The sequence below is a fragment of the Cyanistes caeruleus genome, chromosome 15 (genome assembly GCF_971803275.1).
Source record: "Cyanistes caeruleus chromosome 15, bCyaCae1.hap1.1, whole genome shotgun sequence".
Lineage (NCBI taxonomy): Eukaryota > Metazoa > Chordata > Aves > Passeriformes > Paridae > Cyanistes > Cyanistes caeruleus.
In genome coordinates, this window is record NC_141715.1 from 17115820 (window position 1) to 17126797 (window position 10978).

Here is a 10978-nt window from a genome sequence, read left to right on the forward strand (position 1 = left end):
CTCAACACTGAAGTTCTGCAGCACAAGATTTTGAGTGATGTCAGTTAAGGCACAAAAGCAGGAAGCCCCATCCCTGGAAGCATCCAAGGCCAGGTTGGACAGGGCTCAGAGAAGGGTTTGGGCAGCAAGGTGTCCCTGCCCATGGCAGCGGAGTGGAACCAGATGAGCTTTAAGGTCCCTTTCAATCCAAACCAGTCTGTGATTCATCATTATGCTGAGTGACTGTCCCTAACAAAATGGCACTCAGTCCTCTTTTATTCGTCATGTTTCCTCTGGTGTCCAGCAAAGCTGAGAGATGCCAGTAAAACAGAATCCAGCAAATCCTAAACAGCATGGCCACGTGGGCTCTCGCTCCAGACCAGCCCCTCTGGCCACCTATGATGAGCAGGCTGCTTTGGCCATTTGGTATTTTTGTGATCTTGACTAATTCTCTGCACAAGAAAGGTCATTGAGAAATCAAAACAGTAACAGCAGATGTAAATTCAAGGCAGGCCTGACGTCCCACTAAAGTGTATTTCCAGCTCATAAACATTTCAACTTAATGCAGATTCCTCTGCAAGATCAATTTCTCGATCTTACAGCTGCAGAAGGAAGATATTCATGCTGCTGAAAAAACACAAATTACTTTTCTATTACATCTCCCAGTTAACTTTATCAGACCAACAGAAGCCCTATGAAGAAACTGCACATTAATGTCTGTCCTTACACATGTCAGCACAGAAATGCTGATGTTTGAAAGGCTGAAAATTCATTGTGAGGAAGGTATTTACATTTGTATTTTAAAGCATCGATTTGAGCACAGGATTTCTAATCTCTGCCCACTGCGCTCCCCCCGGCCACCTTGTGTAAACTTTAAATCTCCAATGCAGAAGCCTATTATTAGAGCTGGCTGAAAAAAAAATGTAAAGACTGAAAGCACATTGTTTGTTATGGAAAAGGTTAGAGCAAAGCCTTTCTAAAAACAAAACCTACTAAACCTTTGTCTGTTTCCGCTGAGAAAAGTCAAAACATTTCTGTGATGTTTCAGAAACTGTTTCTTTGAAAATGACGAAGTGACTCAACATCAAAGTATGTCCTTCTAAACAGGATGTTTCGATTCAGAAGGGTGAAATAAGTACAACAAAACACTTAACGTGGCCTTGGTGCCCCAAAACAGAGCAAAGACTTCACCCAGCGTAAAATGAGCCGGGTTTTCACCTTCATCAACACAATCCTGCCTACAAAGCAAGGCAGGAACTGAAATAAACAACTCCAGAGCCTGGTGTAGCCAGCAGGACTGAGGAGCGCAGCCTCTCCCACCTCCCCAGTCCCAGGGCAGGAAAAACACAGGAAACCAGGAACTAGAGCACAAGTGACTGAAGCACCCAGAAAACACCTCCTGCACAACTCCCATCCCAAAAAAAAACAACAATAGGCAAAGCCAAACGAAGGGGGAAGGGCAGCAAAGAGCTCCCAGACTGGTTCAATAGATAGCCCAGACACGCCTGGAGTCATAACTCCGAGAGCCGGGCTGAGGACACGGTCCCGGGGCTCCAGCTGGGCCACGGAGCGATCGATGACCCTCGCCAGAAGACACGTCCTGGGCACGGCTGTACGGGCAGACAGGCAGGGAACAGTGCCTCCATCGCATCCGATTCTTCACTAAACATAACTGGAACACGCACTTTCCCGCAAACTTTCGGCCCGAAAGATTGTCGGCGTTTTGGACTGGTAGGAGCAGTGAGTAACAGGCGGGTGGCTCAGGGAGCCCAGGGCCACAGGCAGCAGACACGGGGGTCGCACAGAACCCAGCAGCGGACGCGCTCTCCCTACTTTTCGGTCGGGAAAAGTAGCACGAAACTTTCTGTCAGCGAATGAGAGGCTCTCGCCTTCCAGCACAGGAGGGGATTAGCGGTGGGTGTCACAAAACGTGGCGGAGCCAGGCGGGGCCGCGGGCTGTTCCCGGCTGTTCGCGTACGGGATCAGCAGCGCGGCCGGGGCCGGAGGAGGGCTCGCTCCGGCTCCGGCGGCGCCGCCCGGACAGGCCGCGGCTCCGAAAGGCACGGAGCGCTCCCGGGGGGCTCCCGGCCCTGCCCGCAGCCGGGGAGCGGCGCCGGGGCGGCCCCGGCCGGCCGGGGAGGGGCCTGGACACCGCCCGCCGCACCGAAACTTCGCCGGCAGCGGCCCGGCCGCGCTTCTCCCGCGGCAGAACGCGCTCGGCGGCCCCGAGAGCCACGGTCCGCCCCGCTCCCACGCGGGCCCCGGCACAGCGCAGCCCCCCCAGCCGCGCCGGCTCCCTTCCCACGCTCCCATCCTCCGCCCCCCGCCCCGGCCCCGCCGCAGCGGGGCCCGGCCCGGCGCCTAAAAGTTTCTAAGTACGAAAGCCGCAACTTTACCGGGGCAGAGCTGGGCTGGGCTGGGTGGTGGCGGCCGCCCTGGCTGCGCTCGGGCCCGCCGCTTTGTCCCGTCCCGCGGAGGAAATGGGCTCTTCCGGCGCCTCCCCGCCCGGCCCGGCCGCTCTTCCCGGCACCGCCCGCCGCGCCGCCCCCGCGCCCTGCCGGCACCGCCCGCCTGCAGGTGAGGGACGGCGGGGACGGGACAGGACAGGGCGGGAGCCCCTCGGACAGGGCAGGGGCCCTTACCCCGGGCAGGACAAGCGGAAACCCCCTCGGACAGGGCTGCAACCTCTCACCCCGGGCAGGACAGACGACATCCCCTCACCCCGGGCAGGACAGACGACATCCCCTCACCCCGGGCAGGAGCCCTTACCCCGGGCAGAACAAGCGGGAACCCCCTCGGACAGGGCTGCAACCCCTCACCCCGGGCAGGACAGACGGGATCCCCTCGCCCTGGGCAGTACAAGCGGGAACCCCCTCGGACAGGGCGGGATCCCCTCACCCCGAGCAGGACAGACGGGATCCCCTCACCCCGGGCAGGACAGACGGGATCCCCTCACCCCGGGCAGGACAGACGGGATCCCCTCACCCCGGGCAGGACAGACGGGATCCCCTCACCCCGGGCAGGACAGACGGGATCCCCTCACCCCGGGCAGGACAGACGGGATCCCCTCACCCCGAGCAGGACAGGGCTGCACCCCCTCACCCCGGGCAGGGCACCCTAAAAGCTCCCAGACCCCCGGAGCAGGGCCTGACACAGCTCTCTGTCCCCCTCGGGCAGCCTCCCTTCACAGCCCTCCAACGGCCGCCCCCACCCCAGGCTCTCAGGATGCTACTTTTGACATAGAATCAGTAAATTCGAAGTCAAAACCTGGCCTTGTCCTCCTAAGTGCAGCATGCTGAGGCTCTTTGGAGAGAGGAGAACTGACAGATGCAGAGATTTGAAGGAGACAGAGGGAAAGTTATAGCCGGGTTTCCCCTGGATTTGTGAATTGGTATTTTGTTTTGAAAATCTAGATATTTTCACCCTCCTGAAAGCTGCTGCTTTAGGAAAAGCCTTGTTTTCATCCAAATGTCTCTAATAACAAGGCTACAGGTGAGAGGAAATCTCTGCATACAAGCAGGGCAACAGGAGCCCCTCTAAGAAGAGAGGAATGTTTTGTGAACCCAGCCTTGACTTGAGAGGCAGGTCTGCAGGTGGAAGAACTTGTCTTTATGCGATAATTTGTTTCAAAGTTTTCTTTGAAAAGTCTCAGTGAGCCTGTTGCGAGAGAAAGAGATTGTTTTTACCCTGCAACAAATTACTCTGGGACTTTCTGTGGTGTGTTTTGAGATGTTTTTTAATACAAATCTTTCCACGGAACTTACTCTTGTACTGGATTGTAAAGACAACTGAATAAATTTAATACATTTCATGACTCATTTGCCAGCATTTCTGAGATACCTGAATCTACACGCTCCATTCTTTGCTATTAAGCAAAAAATAGAGAGATTGAGTAACCTACAAGGAAGATTTATTTAAGGTATGTAACTGAGTGAAGGGGCTGGCCCAAGGTCAGTGTCACAGCACAGGTGGCCACACCGTGGTCAGGACTGTGACTTTCCTCAGACCCTGGTTCAATGGGATTTGCAGGGCTGTGTTTCCCATCTTTGCCATATTTCTACAAGCCTTTCCTGCAGGAACACCATGTCCTGCAGCAAATTTGATTGCATTTTTCCTTCCTGCAGGTTTAATCCAAGAAAGGGATCCAAGACAAGGAAGTAAGCAGAGTACTGTTGTTTTATAATCCAGGAAGAAAATAGGGATCAAGAGCCCAGCCTTGTCAATGAGTGAAATTAGTCAAAAGAAGGTGAGATCTGTAATTGAAATTAAACTGACTGAGATACAGGTTACTAAAGAAAATACAGGTCTTCAGTGCCTCAACAAACAGACTCTCCTATGGAAACACATGGCCAACAGATTTTTTAACTTCATTGTATTTCCTGCTTATACCAAACCATTAATATTTGGTGTCAATTGCACCAGGGATCCAAACTACTCATTTCTGTCTGTAGCATACTCTCAGTTGAAATGGAGTTTACACTTCAATAGCTTGCTTTCTTTCATTACTCCTTTTAATATCATGTCTTGGCCTCCTGTGGTGGCTTCCACATTCGGCAGTTCTGTGTGCCTCACATCCTTTCAGGACAAAATGTCAGATTTAAAAAAAAAAAATCCTTTTTAAACCTACAGATTCAAAAGTAGAAGGCCTGGAGTTGTAGAGAATCACATGTTCTGCACTGCACCACTGAAAAGTCAAGGCAGAAGCGGGAGATCAGCTGGCAGCTCTGTTGGTTCATGGAGCGAGTTAAAAGGCTCAGCAAACAAAACATAAAATTATGTAAAAATAGAGCCAGCTAGCTTGAGATTGGACTTTGTCTCTTAATTAACAGCTCTCTCTGAATCACAGCACTGGGCTCTGTCAACAAGACTAAAATGCAGGGGGTGTTCAGACAGGCACCCAGCAACAGTAGCTCACACCTCCCATCCAGCCCATGTCATTGGCAGCTTGAAATCGAATGCATTTTCTGAAATGAGTTACAAGCCTGCTGCTTGACCTCAGATCTTCCCGTGACAGTGTTTGTGGTTTCATAATCCCATTTCCCTGGTGGTTTTTTAAATGTTTTTCTTGCCCTTTTTCACTGGGTGAAAATGCAGGGTAGGCAGGGGAGAGGACAGGGAGAGGGAGGCGAGGTGGCCACACTGATACTGCGGGGAGGTTTGTGTAACACCAACAGAAGCTCCTACTCTCACCCACGGAGGATCCAGCTCCAGGCAGCCTGGCCCTGCTCCTCAGGTGTGTGCACAAGGGCAATCCCTGGCCAGGGCCACCTGGAGACACCGTGTGGGTGTAGCCACCGCAGGGGAGCTGCATTTTCCTGTAAATCCTGGGCTGGGTCTGTGTAGGAAGGGGCTTGTTTATGTAGCACCTGCTGGAGCTCCACTCCCAGTGTACACGAGGTCTAAATGATGTACCTCACCTGGAACTGAAATTTCTATTTCTGTAACAACATTGTTGAAGGGAAGTAGTTGCTCCATGCATCCATTTGTGCTCCATTTCAAAATGTTTGTTTGGTCTTTGTGGTTTTGTGTTTTGTTTTGTTATTCGCGAGAAGTAAACGTTGCACCTCTCACATCAGCTTCAAAGACAGGACTGCTGGGGCAGGAGATGGTGAGGGGATTGAGAGGAATGGGAGAAAGAAGGAAATAAAAAAGAATGAGGAAAAGATATAGAGTGTTGTAATGGCAAGCTGAAGGTCCTGCCACAGGGGCTGAATGGGCAGCAGGAACTGAAAGAGAAGAAAAACTTCAAATACTCCAAAGGAATCTCCAGGTTCAGATAGCAGCAGGCTGAGGCTCTCTGCAGGCTGATGTGCTGGGCAGTGGGGACAGCCCCAGGGCAGCCGTGCTGTGCCAGCAGCTGTGTGACTGAGCAGCAGTGACCGGGCACAGCCCTGTCACCTCCTGTCCCTGGGCTGCCAGCAGCGGGGCAGGAACTCACAGCCAGCGAGCTTTGCTCTAGGGGCCCCCCCAAAATGCAGCCTCCCTCGAGGACTAGGGGCTCTGATGAAGTCAGCAATATAGCAAAGAGATAAAAATGAGGGTCTGGCACCAGTATCTCATGTGTGCTATGGCACCAACTCCTGGGACTCCCCAGTGCTCATCTCAGCGTTCCAGGCAGCTGGGAGGCATCACCATTCCTTTTCAGGGCTTGGATACGTAAAGAACTAAGATTGTCTCGCAATATCCAACTGGGAATGCAGAGCCAGAAATCAAATTCCAGTGTCCTGGGGCAATGCATGGCTCAGGACTCTGGAAATGCTGGTAGCTGGTGCTTCTGGGGGGATTGCACGCACACAGCCTCAGCTGTGACCACAGCACCTACTTCGGTGAAACAAGCCTCAGTCAGGAGGAGAAGGGACTTACCAGCACACCTGCAGCTGCACTGGAGCTCCCTGGCACCGCTGGCAGCGCAGGGATCAGACCCAGCTGATGCTGCAGTGCCTCTGGGGTCAGCACTGGTTCTGTGGGAGCTGCAGCCACAGAGCCAGGGCTGTGCTCCCCATCACGGCCACCCTCTCCACAGAAAACTGTCTGCTAGAAACATGTCCTGGTTCATAATCACTGGGTCCGAAGTGAAACACTCTTCCTGCACTATCAAATGCTCCTGGGCCCTCCAGAAAGAGAAGCAATCTTTAACACCAGCATGGCCAGGAACAGAGGGGCTGCAGCACGGGGCAGCATCCCCCTGTACGAACACTACAGCACATGCCTGTGCTGCCTGAAAAAAGCAGGGGATGGAATGAGGGGAAATTATGGCATCCCAAAAGGCTCAGCATGAACTGGGTTCACTGGTTGCTGTTCCTAGCCCGAGTAGTTTGCATTCACCTCCAGGTTTGCACAGCCTTTGTGTAATAAACTGTCATAGCCCCTGAGAAGGGAACATTCAAAAAAGTGCCCCGAGGCAATGCATAGCAGAAGCCTGAGAATCCTCCTGCATGAGTCACTGACCTCCACACACTGCATCTATTTCAGCCTTTAATTAATAAGGTTTTACATTTCTATGGCATTTTCCATCTGGAAAGATCCGAAAACGTTGTAAAGACTAAGTACGGGTGTACAGCACCATTGAAGTGTGGTTCCTGTAGAGGTGGGACTGTAGAGAGCTTCGCCAAGGGCACAGAGGAAAAAGGTTCTTAATTTTAAATGCAGCCTCTGTTACGTCACTGAGTGTTTCATATCTGTGGAGATCAGACAAAAAGATTTTAGTTTCTAAGGCACTGCTTGAGTAAATAACATTGTAGATGGCTTTTGTTATGCAGGGAGGATGCAGTGCAAAACAAGTACTGGGTGATTTTAATTTGGGGTGTTAAAGGGTCACAAGCTACAAATTTAAACCATCATTGGATCAAGGCTTTCCTGCCTCCTGGTAATTGATTCCCAAATGTTAGACACAAAGCAGAAGCCAGTGGAGGAAACAAATCCCACACTGACAGCACCTTACCCTGTATCCGGAACACGGAATCCTTGCTCATTCCCTGAAAGCTCAGCAGCATCGTGTGAGGCTTCAGCAAGGTCAAAACCAGCCCCAAGCAGCAAGTGGGGCAATGGAGAAAACCAGGAGGAAAGAGCCCTCCTGTCCCAAGGCTGACACAGCCCCGGAGGGGAACCAGGGCTTTGCTGAACCAGCACAAATCCCTTCATTTTTATTTCTAAAGATTAAACGAGTCCAATCACTCTGCTCAGCAGATGAGCAGGGCCTGGCTTACATGAGGGCAACCAAAAGGACTGTCAGCCACAGCTGGCATCCTTCTCACTAAGAACTTGGCCAAAGTGGGCTGGGAGCACTTGACCACAAAGAGTTTTCAAAGGAATGTCAAATTTCTCTTTTTCCCAGTGTGATTCTAAACTATTTTTATCTACCTCTTTCTGGAATAGAGACACGGGCATTGCCACGACTAGTCGTAAACTTTGATTACTTCCCGAGGAGAAATTGCAGGGAAATTACAGGCTAGTGCACTCTTTTTATGTCTCTCCTGCTCCGGGCATGTCAGCGCTGCTGCATTCCAGCCTACCCCCAACACATTCCTCCCTGCGAGTGCCGTCCCCTCCCCGCCCGCTGATGGACATTAATGACCTCCCTCCGTAATTAACACATTGAGCACCGCTGGCAGCACGAGGTGAGTCCCCAGTGCCGGAAAAACACCTCAGTGTGCAGGGTGGGGTCAGTCCCGACTCCCCCTCCATCCCAGCGTGCCCCTTGGCACCTTGCTGTACCTGAGCTGTACCTGAGCTGCACCTGATCTACACCTGATCTACACCTGAGGTGCACCTGAGCCGCACCTGTGCTGCCCCTGCGCTGCACCTGCGCTGATCCTGCACTGCACCTGCACTGCACCTGCACTGCACCTGCACTGCACCTGTGCTACACCTGCACTGCACCTGAGCTGCACCTGAGCTGCACCTGCCCCACGCCTGCCCCCTCTGCCAGGGTGAGTAGGGCAGTGGGGGCACTCGGAGCCTGGGGCTGCCCCATTCCTGGTGCTCCCTTCCCTGTGTGCTCCCAAACTCACACATGCCGTGTGGAGCTCCACGCTGCTCCGCCAGGCACACAAAGCTGTGTGGAGAAACTCCCTAAATCCTTCACGTTTCAGCATTTATGTGGAGGTGGCAGCAGCAGATTTTAATTATCCCTCTCCCATAAAGGCAAACACCTACAAGTAGTTTCTATGCTGCTGTAGGATCAGGGAAACTGAGGCAGAACAGATGAGTGCTCCAACCCCTGCAGATCCTGGCCCAAGCTCATCTCCCTGCCATTCCCAGTCTGAGCACTGTCTGCAGTGCACCAGAGCTCCCTGAGCCTGGAAATCCCACACCCACGTGGCTTTTTAGGCATGGAAACTTCATCCAAAGGGAGAAATTCTGTCGTCAAGGTGAAAAGCATTGCTACTGAAATGTGATCAAAGAGAGAGTTATCAACTTGAGTGTACTCAGGAGTTCCTGCTCCAGACAGAATTATCAACGAGAAACCAATCTTATAAGGTAGCTGCTATTGATAGGGAAATAAAAGGAATACAGTTCTTACCAGACAGACCTAAGCTGCTCCAAATTGCTGTCAGCTTGAAATATCTTGCTGGTAATTTGTTTCCAAATTCTTGCTCCCTAAATTTGATTTGTTGCTGTACAGTGGATGATCTATTCTACACAGCACCTCAAAGAGCATTCCCGTTGTCCTCTCCCTGATTGTTTGTGAGCTATCACTTCTAGGAGTTGGCAGCATTTCTTATATAAAGGGACAACATTGCTTGAAAAGCAGACTTTTGTCTGAGGCTGTGGTATCTGCTGCCCTTACAAATAGCAGCTGAGATTACTGGGAGGAAAGTCATCAAGGAAAAAACACTTTTCCTCCCCACCTTTGAGCTTGTCCACATGGACAAGTGGCCACTGTGTGTGTCTGTACCCTGGGGCAGGGGAAGGATGGGACAGCATTTTCTAACAAGACCTGAATAAATCCTTTCACCAGGATCCCTTTTAACCAGGATAAAATCCCACCTCCTGTGGTATTGTAGCAAGAGCAGGAACATCACACCCAGCAACTTTTTTCTGCTGATCTCTGCTCTTTCTTAAGTGAGGGAGGAAGAGAGAACTCTGACTTATGAAGCATCCTGCTGGGTTCAGTGATGTCTCCTACACGGTGTGTCTGGGGCTTTCCCAGGCCTCTGAGCATTGCCCTCAGCTCTCCAGAGGATTTATTTCTGCACTCTTGACACGGAGGCAGAAATGTGAAACTCCCTCTCACCTCTCCGTCAGGATCTGTCCAGCCTGAGTGTGGATGACAATGAGGAGAGCAGAAGCCCTGCCCTGGCTTTCTCTTTCAAGAACATAAATGTATCTTCTCTTGTCCTTTCTCTGCTTAACCCACTCTGTCCATTGTTTTAAGCAAATTCAAGGAAATTCTAGTTTGGGGACGAGGAGCTGCCTCAGCTTATTTACAAGGTTTCAAGGCGTGGGCAGAACAGAGAGACTTGGCTTCCCAGAAATAAAGGCTCTCACTCATCTTCTGTATATGGCCACATTAGATAAAAAGAAGGAAGGTATTTCTGGATCTTTCTGGGAACGTATGGGCAATTTTAACATATTTCTGCTCTGCAGCTCTTTGGCAGTACCCCACTGCTGTGGGTAGGGCACTGCAAGCACCATGTCAGGCACTTCAGGTCACCCCAAGAGCTCGTGCTGCACCTTGGACAGGTCTTGGTGCTACCCAGAGCATGGAGAGAACTGGAGAGTTGGGAGCTGGTGGAAGGATTTCACTCTACCCACGTAGGCACTGGAAAATTAATAATTGTTGCACATGCTTGAGAGCAGCACAAAACACAGTGCTAATTCAGCTGGTTGTAATTCTGCCACACAGCTTACCCTGACATTGCATCAGGGAAAGCTCCACTTAAGCAATTGTAACATCACTGAAAGGATGGAATTAAGAAAAAAGGAGAAGGAACATAAACCTCCCACTATTGTTATTTTCAGAAAGCAATAACAGGAAGAGCCAGTTAAAAGGCCTTGAGGCTCTGAGCTGTTATTCCTCCCTGGAAACCAGCCACGTAATAGACAGAAAAACGCTGAACTGTGTGCGGGGGCTGCTCCGAGCCCACCACAGGGATGTGGGCTCATTCCTGGGGCACATGAGCCCATTCCCATGGGCAGCTCCCTACACAGGGCTCCCTCCCCACCCCAGCTGGGGCCACCCTGGGCATTTCCTCTGCTCTGGGATGTCCTGGGCAGACAATCCTGCTGTTGTGCCAGAGCAGATCTCCTGACTGCAGGGCTGGGACACCTCTGGCTCCCCACACACAGCTATTGCAGCAGGGCTGCTCAGGAAGCAGCAATTTTTCCTCTTTGCAGGAGCGGGCTGAGCCTTTCTGAGGTGACCGAATGCAGGTGTCAGCCAGGCAGGAGCAGCACAAATCAATCTCTCACTGCTTAAAAATATATCTGTATACTAGATCTGAACCCTTTGCTCCAGAGTCTTGTGGCAGAAATGGAGTTTTAAAATGCTCCATTA

At 51.6% G+C, this 10978-nt stretch overlaps 1 protein-coding gene and 2 long non-coding RNA genes across 6 annotated transcripts in view; 1 reads left to right on the forward strand and 2 right to left on the reverse strand.

The window, feature by feature from the left end:
- The window catches only part of CTNNA1 (catenin alpha 1), a 118122-nt gene extending 115599 nt beyond the window's left edge, over window positions 1-2523 (reverse strand). The window contains exon 1 of one of the 2 annotated variants that reach the window (XM_086851755.1): window positions 2376-2523. The gene's annotated coding sequence lies outside the window, so the exon portion shown is untranslated. Of the gene's footprint in view, window positions 1-1664; window positions 2106-2375 lie in introns of those variants that run through there. The other variant, XM_086851754.1, reaches the window with a different exon arrangement.
- Window positions 2480-6735, forward strand: LOC111935690 (uncharacterized). Of its 3 annotated transcripts, XR_015276715.1 has the most exons (4): window positions 2496-2556; window positions 3806-3898; window positions 4104-4225; window positions 4609-6735. It is a non-coding gene; the product is annotated as an uncharacterized LOC111935690 (long non-coding RNA). The 3 variants fall into 3 exon arrangements; XR_015276716.1 differs by lacking the exon at window positions 3806-3898 and having other exon boundaries at window positions 2480-2556; XR_002867794.2 differs by lacking the exon at window positions 2496-2556 and having other exon boundaries at window positions 2950-3898; window positions 4609-5562.
- Window positions 6736-6941: 206 nt separating this feature from the next.
- On the reverse strand, window positions 6942-8016 carry LOC111935691 (uncharacterized). The gene is made up of 2 exons (XR_002867795.2): window positions 7421-8016; window positions 6942-7157 (listed from the first exon to the last, which is right to left on the reverse strand). It is a non-coding gene; the product is annotated as an uncharacterized LOC111935691 (long non-coding RNA).
- Window positions 8017-10978: the final 2962 nt, after the last annotated feature.